Source organism: Nannobrachium achirus (assembly GCF_963921795.1).
Source record: "Nannobrachium achirus genome assembly, chromosome: 24".
Classification (NCBI taxonomy): domain Eukaryota; kingdom Metazoa; phylum Chordata; class Actinopteri; order Myctophiformes; family Myctophidae; genus Nannobrachium; species Nannobrachium achirus.
Window position 1 is genome coordinate 26307694 of NC_137831.1, and position 13505 is coordinate 26321198.

At 47.0% G+C, this 13505-nt stretch overlaps 1 protein-coding gene across 1 annotated transcript in view; it reads right to left on the reverse strand.

Annotated features, from left to right (window-relative positions):
- Positions 1-13505, reverse strand: part of LOC308279979 (plakophilin-4-like) — a gene marked incomplete at its 3' end in the record, with an annotated part of 51831 nt that overhangs the window by 12280 nt on the left and 26046 nt on the right. The window lies entirely within an intron of this gene.

Below are 13505 nucleotides of genomic sequence, written 5' to 3' on the forward strand. Positions count from 1 at the left end.
CACACACACACACACACACACACACACACACACACGCACACACACACACACAGGAACACACACTGTCACGAGGCAGTCAGAATACAGTGGTAATGGTACGTATACTGGACTGGTACATGTGCATGATGATATCCCACATGCATACAAACACACACACACACACACACATGCGCGAGCACACACCCACGCACACACACACACACACACACACACACACACACACACACACACACACACACACACACACACACACACACACACACGCATGCACGCACACAAACACATTTTATTGTATTGTAATTAGTAATGCATTAATGTGTTAATCACTTTAATGTTGCGGTTGAGGCTAATTTAAATAACTGCTGCTGGGTAGATAGATCAACCTATAATAAGTATCGTCATTTATCACTATAAATGTAGGTCTTATAAAATCTGTCTGCAACGTAACTACAGTAACCTCAAAGCTGTACTCGAGTGCAGTTCCTGAGTAGACATTAGTTACTTCCCCACCACTGATCGCAAACGAAAGCCACAACTCTTTGAATTTCTCTCAAGACTTCATTTGAAATTCATTCAGGATGAGATGCGACGCAGTGCCACCGCTCCGCCACAAGGTGGCCGTGCAAAACCTGCCCGGATACAGAAAGGTGGGGTAGGCAGCCGCCGTCCAATGGAAGCGTTCGGGCGGACCGTTGAAAAGCATGACAAGGGGGGAGAGACTGCACAATGGTAGGTACACATGTGTACCATCTCTACTACCGGCACAGTGGTTCACATCTGTACCGTCTCTACAGACGATCCACAGCCTGACACTGAGGGTGGAGAGAAACACACACACACACACACACACACTCACATCCCCAGGGTTCTTTTAACTGTGAAAGTGTATCGTTGTTGTCGGGTGGAAACCATGTATGTCCAAAACCGTTAGTTTTGTATTTATCATTTCAAAAATGGATTTAAAATAGTGAAAATAGCTGATATACAAGCAAGCACACAATGCCTAGCGGTGCGAGGCGTTGTGTGCTTGTAGATCTGCCATTTTCACTAGTTTTGTGTGACAGTCTTGTACGATGAAACAGGGCTTTACTTTACCGAAACAACATACAAATTAAGATTTGTCTGTCTGTCTGTCTAACAAAATGGAGCTGCAAGGGACCTGAAAGTATACAAATGTAACCAAATGTTGGAAACATTTGTTTACATTTGTTTACTTTCAGAATTAGAAATGGATTGTGTGGAGTTTGCATGTTCTCCCCGTGTCTCCTAGGGTAGATACCCTCACAAAAACATGCAGTAATCCTGGTCTCTATAAAGCCTCCCCCTGGCCAGCCAGGGCGCCTGATGGAGGGGAATGGAACTGGTTGGAATAACGTGTTCCTTCCACGCGCTACGTCCAACCGGGGAAGCTCCCCCTGTCAGGTGATAAGAAGCGGCCTGCTCACTCCTCATGCATTGAAGGAAGCATGAGCTCAGTTCGGGGCCCTCCCCAGGTTGGCAGAGGGAGAGTAGAGGATCACAGCTTAGGCAATTGGCACCGGGTGAAAAAATGGGTTACAAAAATCGTGGGATAAAAAAAAAAAAAAAAAAAAAGAATTAGAAATGGATACATTATTTTGCTGTTGACAAAAATAACAATCGTATTATCTCGCGTAATTGCGCGTGTGGCGTTTCCAGATGTGCTTTGCATATTAATGTATATAATTAGCGTTCAGCACTGCTGAGTAGGAGAAGTGGAAAAAAATACATTAACAAATGTAGCTGAGTATGCAAAATAATGTCAAATTGGCTTCATGCTTGCATAACATTCCTGCACATACTGTATGTGCATGTGCATGCAAGCGTGCAACACGTTTGTGTGTGTGCGTGCGAGCGCACGCGTGTGTGAGCATGTGTGTTGGACTAAGCTGTACAGTGTAAAATGTGTGCATTCCTGTGCAGATATGTGCATGTATGTAAGAATGTGTGTGCATACGTGAATGTGTCTTGTCTACTGTATGCATGTGTCTGCAAGTGTGCATGTGCGTGTGTGCGTGTCTGACTGTCTGTATGGGTGCGCGTGTGTGTGTGTGTGTGTGTGTGTGTGTGTGTGTGTGTGTGTGTGTGTGTGTGTGTGTGTGTGTGTGCAAGCGTGCATGCGTGCGTGTGTGCGTGTGCGTGTTTGTGTGCTATAGATTTGCAGGCTGAGCTGTTATCTCCCTCATACTGTCAGAGCAGTAATGGACAGTAGTAATAATAATCAGGCCTATTTCGTCCCACAGGGGGAATTCAGTGTTCAGCTTCATACAGCTGAGTGCTTCAGCGGGGGGAGGGGCAGTTAGGGGTTCTGTGTCTTGCTCATGGACACCTTGACACATTGCCGGGGCCGGGAATCGAACCTGGAACCTTCAGGCTCCCATGGGGGCACATCCCCACGGTGCATTAAACCAATTGTATGGACACATTTTCCTCCCACCACAACACAGAAAGTCGTGTAACACCCCCGTAATACATTAACTAATGACATGGGGGGGGGGGGGGGGGGGGGGAGATCTACCTCACAGAATGTGATGTAACTCATAATGAGCACCTATACTACATGTAGGTGCTAGTTTCGTCGACAATTCTTCAGAATCTGATAACATTGGAGCGGACATAGAGAAACATTTCCAGATGACGTCATTTCCGTTTGGACTGGTCTCCTAGCAACATGGGAAGCTTCATACAGAGGCCCTGAGCCATCACTGAAAACACCAATTGACCAATATATACGTCAATGTGGCATCATCTATCATAATGCCACGAGAAAGTAGCCAATCAGATGGGAATAAACAACAGGCATATGTCCCATATGTCCCATATGTCTATTAAACAGGTGGAGCGGGAACAAACCTCTAGTATATCTGTTAATAGCTCATACATTATGCAAGTCCTGTTAGGTCCAGCCATATTAGGCATTAATTCTCCTGTTTGGTATTTTTCAGTATCTTGTAAGATACCGTAAACTCCATGTTTACTCCTACTGTTTAGCATGTGCATTCTTGTAGATTAGATGCATGTCTCTCCTACCTGTATCTGTCCTGAGCTAGAGCTCTCTCTCCCTCTCTACCCCCCATGTATTTCTGTGCAAAGGGTAAAGATAGAGAGATATACTGGACAGACATACAGTCAATGGATCATGGGGTTCCACAATCTTCTATACATTAGCCAGATCAATGTCCAAGTGTGTGTGTGTGTGTGTGTGTGTGTGTGTGTGTGTGTGTGTGTGTGTGTGTGTGTGTGTGTGTGTGTGTGTGTGTGTGTGTGTGTGTGTGTGTCTGTCTGTCTGTCTGTCTGTCTGTCTGTCTGCGCTTACGTCATCCAATGGGAAAACCCTTGAAAAAACATAGAGTGACGTCACCAACACTATCAACAGCCAATGAGGGACCAGCATTCTTGGTGATGTCGCTATCAACAAGTGCGCCCTGATATGAATTACAAGGCGTGCTCTGCTGGCGCATAAGTAGGCCATAAGTACGTCATCCGATGGGAAAATCCTTGATGAAACACAGGGTGACGTCATCCAAGAAAGACGGTGTGAAACGGTGTGATTCTGTCTTTACGCCCATGTAGCCAATCAGATACCGATTGGCTATATGCCATAGCCAATCAGAGGAGGGCACAAAAACCTCTAGTACACACAAAGTAACTGACATCACGGACAGAACGGCCCATACAAGGAGATATGCATGTGTGTCGTGTTTGCACCGCTCACTTCACACTGGTGCTGATTATTCATATTCCATCATGATTGGGTAAGATTGACTTCCAAACAATGCAAGTGCACCGTTTTGAACAAAATGCCTCAAATCGATTTCCGTGAATTCTTCTTGGCCCACTAGGCCAAGGAAGAAATGCCACCTGGACATTTTCAAATCAGCCTCATGGTGGCGCTAACAGGCCAAACTTCCTGTCTATATAGTGCGACGATTCGTAAGGATCAAAGCGAGTTCAGGGGGCGGTCCCAAGGGAGCGCGCGCGCGGAGGGGGGTGGGTCACTAGGTCCTGCCCCCCCCTTACCCATAGTTCTTAGGGAAGTCAGATGGTGGGACTCAGTCTTGTTGCATAGCACTGCTGCTTGCTACCATGCTGCAGTACACACACAAGTGCCACACTTGTTGCTTGCAGGTAGCTGTGCTGCTGCCCACCGCTTGGAGAGGGTGCCTAACTTGGCTGAGTATTTCTGTCTGTTTCTGCTATTTTTCTATCGCTCAATTCATGTATGTTCAATGACCATACATGAAGCTAGTTAACATTTGTTTGTTAGGTTTCTTTAGAACTTGATTATATTGTGTTTTTCTCTAGATAGATATCCATTTACATTGTTATATTGCTGTTAATGTACTGACCTATTATCTTGTTTATTATTGCGATGTTGTATCTGCTTGTTGTGGGTCGCTTTGGATTGGAGGCGTCTGCTAGATGCCTAAACTGTAAACTGTAAACTGTAAACTTAGCTGCCAAACTAAGAAGCTGTGTTCTTGGCCAGGTTGTATGGGAAGTTTGAGATTGTTATTCTGGTAATCGCTGAATTCTAAACTGCTGTTTCAAGGTTCAGATTTCTTGCTATCGTTGCTGGTGCCTAGCTGATTTCTGTACTTTCAGTTTGTTGCTAAAGCTATTTCAAAGGTGTTACAGGCTTGCTAAAGTTGCTAAAGGTAAACTCAGTATCATAGAAGTTGGCTGTGGCTACGGGCTAAATGCTAACTTATTTCGTGCCCTGGTGGGCCTTTACTGGGCTACCATGAGTTAAAGTAATTTCAGTCGTTGGGTTTGTCGATAACCATGTCAGTACTTTGCAACGGCGCGCCGCGGGCCGTATCGGCTAGCGCGGAACAACAGGTTTAATGTATAGTCAGCTAGGAGCTAGCTGGTGGCTATTGCTAGCCGGCTATTTCGGTAAGGATGCTGTTAGCTGGTAAATCAATGTGCTAGCCATGTCAAGGCATAGAGCGGCGGCCCGCGTGAAAACACAGCCCCGTAGCAGGTAATGAATCACGCTAGGAGGATTCAGTTTGTAGGTTGCAGGTGTCTGTAAACGGCAGAGTTCACCTAGCTCCTGAGCTAGCCGAGTCACGTCAAGCGGTGATTTACGGCATGACGTTCGGCAGCAAATACTAAGCGCTGCGTGTGGGAAATGTAGTTCTCTATCATGCCAAGCCTCGGCGTCGTGCTAGTAGCAAGCTTCGCCCGCAGCGTGCTTAATCTAGTTAGTATGGGGTCTATATTGCTTCTGCCTCGCCTCGGGTTATGTGTATGTTTTCCTCTTTTTGCACTGTCTGGCCGTCTTAACAGCTGCTGCTTATGAGGTGCTAGTTGCTATACCTTAGCAGCTACTAAATGGTTCCTGTCGCTTCTTGGACCATAGTAGGGCTGCTGCCATTTACCGTGGCGTAGAAGCCCTCGCGGGAGGAACTATTAAAAACAGTAATCGCCTCTCTTTGAGAAGCCTATTAAGGATGTTTTCCGTGTGAGCTCCTGGGAGGAGGAAAACCCGCAGGCTATACAGTTTACGTGCGAACTTGTTTTGCTTCCGCTAACACAGTCGTGCCTGTCTGTCCTGACGTCACCAGTTGAACTCGCTAGTGCATGCAGGGAATCGTAGTCTACTCTAAATGCTCGATAGACCACCCTCCCTCCCTCCCATCCAGCTAAACATTCTCTTTCAGTTTCAGCATCCATCAGCTGTAGCTTTTCCTCGCATCGTAGGCTTTTAGTTGATAAGTTCTAAGTTGTCAGCGGTACTGCTATACTAAATGCTATAAAAACCAGCAAGTGATTGTTTCTACTGCATGTCAAGCTGTTACCAGGGTGTTGAGTGTTTTCTGCTAACATGTTGTCATTAATGCTCCAGTATGGCAGCTCCAGGCTAAAGCGGCACAGGTCCAGCTAAATCACTTTCTTAACAGCGTCTCGCTGCGGCGGCTATAAGGGCGCAGCTAACACCAGGTCTACGTTTTAACTTCAGGTTCCTAACCTAACATTGTGTTTATTTTTCAGGTTTCCTAACCCTAACATCAGGTCTATCTTTCAGCTTCGGGCTAAAGCCGACGCATAGCGACAGCTACAGCAGGTCGTCTTTGCAGCGTCGCACGGCAGCTGCGGGGTGTTTCTACTGCATGTTAAGCTGCTACCAGTGTTTCAGAAGTTAAAGGGGTTTAACTCAAATATTTGTTGCAAACTAAGGTTATAGTACTGGGTCACATAGCACACCGTATGTTCTAGTGGTGTTTCCGTAGCCGCTGCACTTGGCTCCAGTACTGTTTTCCTTCAGCTCATGCTAAAGCTAATACTTGCTGGTTGCTATTCATCCTGTCTATTATTCCAGCTTCAGGCCGGCGCGGCTGCAGGCCCACGGCTAGGACAGCAGGTTATCATGGCAGCTTTAGCTGCAGGTTCCACTAATCATGTCATGAAGGTTATGTTTCTAGCTTCGTCTAATGCTGTGTGCGGCTGGGAGTCCAGTCGGGAGTCGGTCGGCACCACGGAGGGTATCGCTGCGACGGCCACAGCTGCTTCCGCTGCTGCCTTGGGACAGCCGGCCCGCCAGCCTCCTGACTTCCCGGCGGCCCGCGAGCCCACGACGGAGGCACGTAGGGCACAGGCTCATCTTCCGGGGGGAGCGGCACACCGACACCGCCGTCACGCCGCAAAGGAACGCCAGTTCTAGCGCCAACGGCGGGAGCCAGTTTTCTCGCCAGCGACGGCTGCCCTGGAAGCACGGCGGAGCCAGACTCTAGCAGGTAAATAGCAGCGCATTTGCTTGTTAAGTTCTGTCAGGGTGCAGTCGCTCTAAGCTGGGGAATTTACGCATATCGGTTGGGCCACGTTTTGGTATGGTTTGACTTTAAAAGTCAAGAGATGGGTTGTAGAGTTTCTTATGTGTGCATCAGCAAACTCTGCAGCAGAACTAACTCACTTTTCCGTCCTGTATTTCCATGCTGAAACACCTGGCTGTCCGCCCGATGTCTGCCCCAACGACCCTCTGTTCCATGACGCATGCTGGTTCGCCGCGAGACTGAGGGAGCAGGGCCAGAGTGAAGGCGTCGCGCCATCTCTCTACACGCCGCATTCCCTGCGGAGCGGAGCAGTTTCGGCAGCGGTGCCCCGGGCGCGGAGCAGCTTCAGCGGCGGCGCTCCGGGCGCCCTCGGGCTCAGCCAGATGCCCTGAGGAGCCACACTCTAGCAGGTAAATAGCAACGCATTCGCTTGTTCGATTCTGTGAGCGTTCAGCCGCTCTCTAAGCTTGCTAATAATAGGCAACCTAGTTACATGGCAGCGTCTTACTTGTACTGAATGTTGGGCTTTAGCCGCTCTCTAGGCTTGCATAGCTTGCCTTTAAAGGTCAAGACGGTCAAGAATCTCCACGTATCTCGTGGAGATTCTCATATGTGCAGCAGCAGACTCTGCAGAGCGCTCCGTGGGCTGCGAAAATTTCTCTGTGATCCTAAAAGTCAGCGTCTTTAGGCGCGGTTTCATTGTTATGGTCAGCTAAAGCTAAGATTGTAATTTCTGCGGCAAGCACATGCGGTCACCAAGGCCAGGCTTAAGATGCGACTAGCACATGGCCTCTGAAGATTGCAGCTCGCAGTTTAAGCAGGGAAGGTACACCAGTGTCAGTCGCAGAACTAACTCTCCCTTCTGTCCTTTCATGTCCATGCTGAACACCGGGCCGTCTGCCCGACGTCCTCGTCACACGACCCCCGGAGAGAGCTGCCAGATTTGCGGCCCGCCCCTCTTCACTCTGCATTCTCTCCGGATCGGAGCAGCCACACCACCAGCACTTCTGGTGCCCTCAGCTAACTCAAGATCCTGCACGCCAAGCTATCAAGCACACACAACACAGGACTGACCGAAGCGTAATGGTTCCAGTTAACGCTTCTGCTGCTGATGTTAATAGTGCTGCAGGCACTATTAGCAGGGTTGTTCCATAGGGTTTTATTTGCTGCTTCTGTTGCGTTACTCGGGGCTCGCGCCCCTGATAGGTTGCGGGCCACGATAAATATTACGCTTTAATATTTCAGGTGTGTTCGTCATGTTTATGCATCGCTGCGAGTTATAAATTCTATCATGCAAAAGCTAGGTGGTTGCTGGGGTGTTAGTTAGGTAGGATGTGAAGCTGTATGACGCTGTAGTTATATGAATTAAAGGCTTCATCGCTGCTTTTGGTTCTGCTGTCTATATATATATACGTCCATGTTGCTGCTCCCGCTTTTCTCTAGGGTGTTTTAGTATGGCTTCAGTCAGATTGCAGTATATCGTTATAGTCAGCAGTACCACCTTCCTCACCGTTGGTTCGGTCTGCAGCTGCTAACATTCTTAATTATTAAATTGCTTTAGCAGTACTTATAGCGTTTTGGCAAGCTGCCAATATCATTGCTTAGTATTTTGCCTTAGTAATATTCGCTCTGCCAGATGCTAATATGCTTAATTATTATTTTTGCGTTAGCAGGAAAGGCAGTTCATAGTTTGCCCCGCAGTAATGATAACTTAATCGCTAGAGTCACAGCAGAGCTGCCTTCCTCGCAGTTGGCTAGCACTGGCATGGGATTCTGAGATTTTGGCGTGCTTTGGGGGTTTGTAGTTTTGGGGGGTATCGGGCCAGGGCTCGCTGTAATTAGATTATGCCCTCGATGCTCATGGTAACATGAGGATCGTGGGTTCAGCGAGCCATGGCCCGAGGCAGAACCCCATGCCAAACCATGCTAACTTAGGCTATAGATTCTATGCTGTCTTATAGTAGAGCTAAGGTAGGCTGCCAATACTATGCGCTTAGATATAGGCTTAGATTCTATGCTGTCTCTATAGTAGGGTGCTCAATATGCCATGTTGTGTGATGCTTGCTTTCTGCTTCATTCTGGTCAATAAAGTATATCTTAACCCAAGTGATCGTCTCCTGAAATAGTGCGACGATTCGTAAGGATCAAAGCGAGTTCAGGGGGCGGTCCCAAGGGAGCGCGCGCGCGGAGGGGGGTGGGTCACTAGGTCCTGCCCCCCCCTTACCCATAGTTCTTAGGGAAGTCAGATGGTGGGACTCAGTCTTGTTGCATAGCACTGCCCCGCCACCACCCCAGCGCCACCTTCAGGTTCTGCCTTAGATCCCCCTCGGGGGGTATCGGGCCAGGGCTCGCTGTAATTAGATTATGCCCTCGATGCTCATGGTAACATGAGGATCGTGGGTTCAGCGAGCCATGGCCCGAGGCAGAACCCCATGCCAAACCATGCTAACTTAGGCTATAGATTCTATGCTGTCTTATAGTAGAGCTAAGGTAGGCTGCCAATACTATGCGCTTAGATATAGGCTTAGATTCTATGCTGTCTCTATAGTAGGGTGCTCAATATGCCATGTTGTGTGATGCTTGCTTTCTGCTTCATTCTGGTCAATAAAGTATATCTTAACCCAAGTGATCGTCTCCTGAACTGTGTGAAACCTTGTATGCACAGATTGCACACTCCCTAGAGGCCAAGGAAAAACCTTTAACCTGCATTGTTCAAACCTGCCTTTTATAGCGCCACCAGGAGACCATCTTATGTAAAACCTTTTTTTATATTACTCCTTCAGATTTAATTCAAATGACATGCAAATCGGTACACAGTATTTCAAAAGTCATGCGATCAAGACGGATCTGTTTATTTGTCATATGCCATGCTTATTAGCTAAGATCTATCTATTGGCTGGCCCACAATAACTAAATCTGACCTGACAGAGACCTGTGCCCTGAGGAGACTTTTTGTAGCTGCCAATATTCATATACCTGTGCCAATTCTATGCCCTGTTACAAAAAAAAACAAAAAAACAAGCTTGCTATTGCTATTTTAACAATTTGTGCACTACACCGTTTTGCAGCAATAACACATACAGTAAGTGCATGGGTTTCATTACGAAATCGGTGAATCATGGAGATAGCAACGTGTATAAGGACTCTCTCCAAATATGGAGATTGATCCACTAAAAAATGATGTGCCAAATTCATGACAACAGCACCTGCGCAAATTGTGTTGTTAAGCATGCATGGTTAGTGTGTGACGTCAGACCAGAAGCTATCAGCCTATATATAAGATGTGAAAATGCCTTTAGACTCCAAATTCAAAGTGTAGTTGAGTGGTGAGTTAGTTGTCTTGAGTGAAAGTAGAAGAAGAAGTGAGTTACTTTTGGGAGAAGTCAGAGAGAGGGCAGACAGCATTAGTGGGCTCAATCTCCATATTTGGACAGAGACAGGACAGACAAACTGAGAAAGAAAGGCAGTGAGTTCTATAAGCCCCAACAGACTTACGCTCTTACCCCGATGTCAGGCGCAGAAGAGAACATCCACATCTGTAAAGCAGACGGAAAGTGTGGCAAGGGTTTCAGTACGTTAAGTGAGCTGAAACGCCATGAGCGTGTCCACACTGGAGAAAGACCCTTTCACTGTGAACTGTGTGACAAGAGTTCCAGTCAGTCGAGTAACCTAAGATCACACCAGTGTATCCATACTGGGAAAAAACCTTTCTCCTGTCAGGAGTGTGACAAGAGTTTCAGTCAGCTAGCGAATCTAGTCAGACACCAGCGCATCCACACTGGAGAAAAACCTTTCCATTGTCAAGAGTGTGGCAAGAGTTTCAATCAATCGGATCACCTGACGATACACCGGCGTATCCACACGGGAGAAAAGCCTTTCGTCTGTAAACAGTGTGACAAGGGTTTCAGGGATATAAATAGTCTGAAGAAACACTTGCGCGTCCACACCGGAGAAAAACCATTCCTTTGCAAACAATGTGGCAGACGTTTCAGTTTGAAAAGTAACCTGCTGGTGCACCAGCGCGTCCACACTGGACTAAAGCCCTTCTGTTGTAAACAGTGTTTCCATTGTTTCAGTGTGAGAAAGAGTCTGAAGAGACACCTGCTTAAGGGTCGCTGTTGGGAGAGTGAGAGGCCGCTTTATCCTGGACACGGACACGCACAGATCTCCAGCGAGAGCAGAGGAAGACGGACCTGGACGCGAGCACGAGCCCACTGGACCCCCACAATGGAAAAGGAAGTAGAACTCAACTGCGCAACAGACGTTACTCTGTTGTAATTACGTGCGCAAGCAAGTAATGAACAGTACTGTATGTACCTGGTACTGTATGTACATGTATGTATGTCGGTGTCTCCTCTTGTTTAAGACCCTAGCCCAATCAGGGACTAGCATCTCTTGCAACGTCATCATTAACAGGCAATGATGAATGAATGAATATACTGAATACTGATGACTATATCAGTTCTTTTTTGGAAGCGGTGATACCACTGGTGAGAGCACTTTTTTTTTCTTTTTTTTTTTTGCTTGCGTTTGTGCACAAGCAGGCCATACATGGCCTACTTGCACCACATGAGCTAAGGCTCCGTTATCATGCCCCGGGACGTGTTACCTGGTTACCATGGTTACCAGGTAAACAAATGAGTGAAAAAACGTCATATCCCATGATGCAACTCGGTCGCCCGCCATCATCATGAAGCGTGTAATCTCCATAGGCTCCTATTAATTGCTGCTGCAAAGAAACAGCTTTATCTGGGAATCTACTTCCAAAAACACTTCGATCGCAGAGAACCGCTTTTTTTCGCAGCGACACTGGGCCGCGACGGTCGGCTGTGGTTCAATTTTTTTAATTTCTGTGTGAAAGTAAACATACTGATCGCCTTTACAACATTGTGAATTTCCACAACATGGACACGATCGTGGCTACCAGGGCTCTTCAAAACAAAGCACAATGAATGGCGGCACTCTGTAGCCAAATAATTACACAAATAATGGCAAGTGTTAATTACTCTTCATCTTACAGTGTTTTTTTTTTGGGGGGGGGGGGCTTTTATGGCTTTATTGATAGGACAGTAGACTGACAGGAAATGGGGAGAGAGATGGGGAGTGACACGCAGCAAAGGTCGTCGGGATTGGGACTCGAACCCGCGATACACTGAGGAGGATTTTGGCCGGACAGGGGTAATTAAAGATTTGTTTTGGGGATTTTATTCCTTTATTGGATAGGACAGTAGACTGAAATGGGGGGAGAGACGGGGAGTGACACGCTGCAAAGGTCGACCGGATCGGGACCGGCGACGCCATCAGGCATCAATGCCTATGTGGCAATGCCTATGTGGTATGCGCTTGGACCAGTAGGCCAGTGGGCGCCCCCGGACAGGGGTAATTAAACATCCCATTTTAGCCTGTTCCTCCTGTACCAAAAGGTATGAGAGCTTTTTAATGGCATGATACAGACTGGAGTAGTCAGAGAGTGCAAGCCCATGGGCAGCACCAATAAATAGTCCTTGTATGCAAAAGAAAAAGAAAACAGTGTGCTGAGTAGCGTTAATTAACTGCCCATGTGAGCGAGGTCTGAGGAAAGAGTTCAGCGCCGCGGCCACCTCCGGCCCCTCTGCCAGCTCATTGAGCAGAAATGTGCCATTTTCACTTCTTAATCAGCGTGACCTGGTGACACGAGTGCTCTGTTGAGCACGTGCTGACAGCTGCGCTGCATTGGTTCTGGTCATAGGCTGTAGAAAATATATATTTGTGATCTCTACAGACCTGTTTTGAAGCCTGTTCAGTGGGAAATGGTTTGCTATTGGTGTGAAGGAAAGCTATTCAATCACACCGCAGTTGTTTTTATTATCAATTTAAAAAATATATGGGACCATAGTTTACACAAACACACAGAGTGAAAGAAGACTTGAAACTAGCGATTGAAGACAATAAAACCAGGCGTAAAGTTGGGCCAAGTTCCCATTGACTTCAATATAAGTTTCTTTTGCAAGTGGCCCAGCTGCTAGGCCACTAATGAGAACAGCAGCGCTTTCATTACCTCCCGCATTGGCTTCATTTCATTCAAGAGTGAAACCCTGCCGCCGGGTTCTGATCAAGCTTTGAACTATGAATAGTCCTGAGTGTTCCTCAGACTCTGCTGGCTGTCCACGGTGGAAGGACGCGGCGCTTTGGGCGGTAAGCGAAACACTCCACTCATTCATTTCAACTGTCTGAAAGCTGAGTCTGTTGTTGGTTTGATCATCCTCTACAAGTTAAACCGAATGATAATAAAGAGAAATATTCTGTCTGTCTGTCTATATCAGGGGTTTTCAAAGTGGGTGACGGGGAATCCTGGGGTGCCGCGGCGGCAGTCCAGGGGTGCCCGCAAGATAATTTGATAATATTTGAAATGTATTTGGACATTTAAAAATATATTTAGTATTTAGTATTTTAAACTTGAAGTACAAAGTTATTTTCAGTAACCTAAATGGATATTATCTCGCTTTCCTCGCAGCATAATTGCTAAAATATGCTATAAATATAAGGTGCTGGGAGTGAAAATTAGGAATATAAAAATGTAGGGGTGCCTCAGATGAAAAAAATATTTATAGGGGTGCCCCGAGCCAAAAAGGTTTGGGAACCCCTGGTCTATATATCCATCCATCCATCCAAACACCCACCCACCCACCCACCCATCCATCCATCACATTTTAAAATGGAAATCGAACT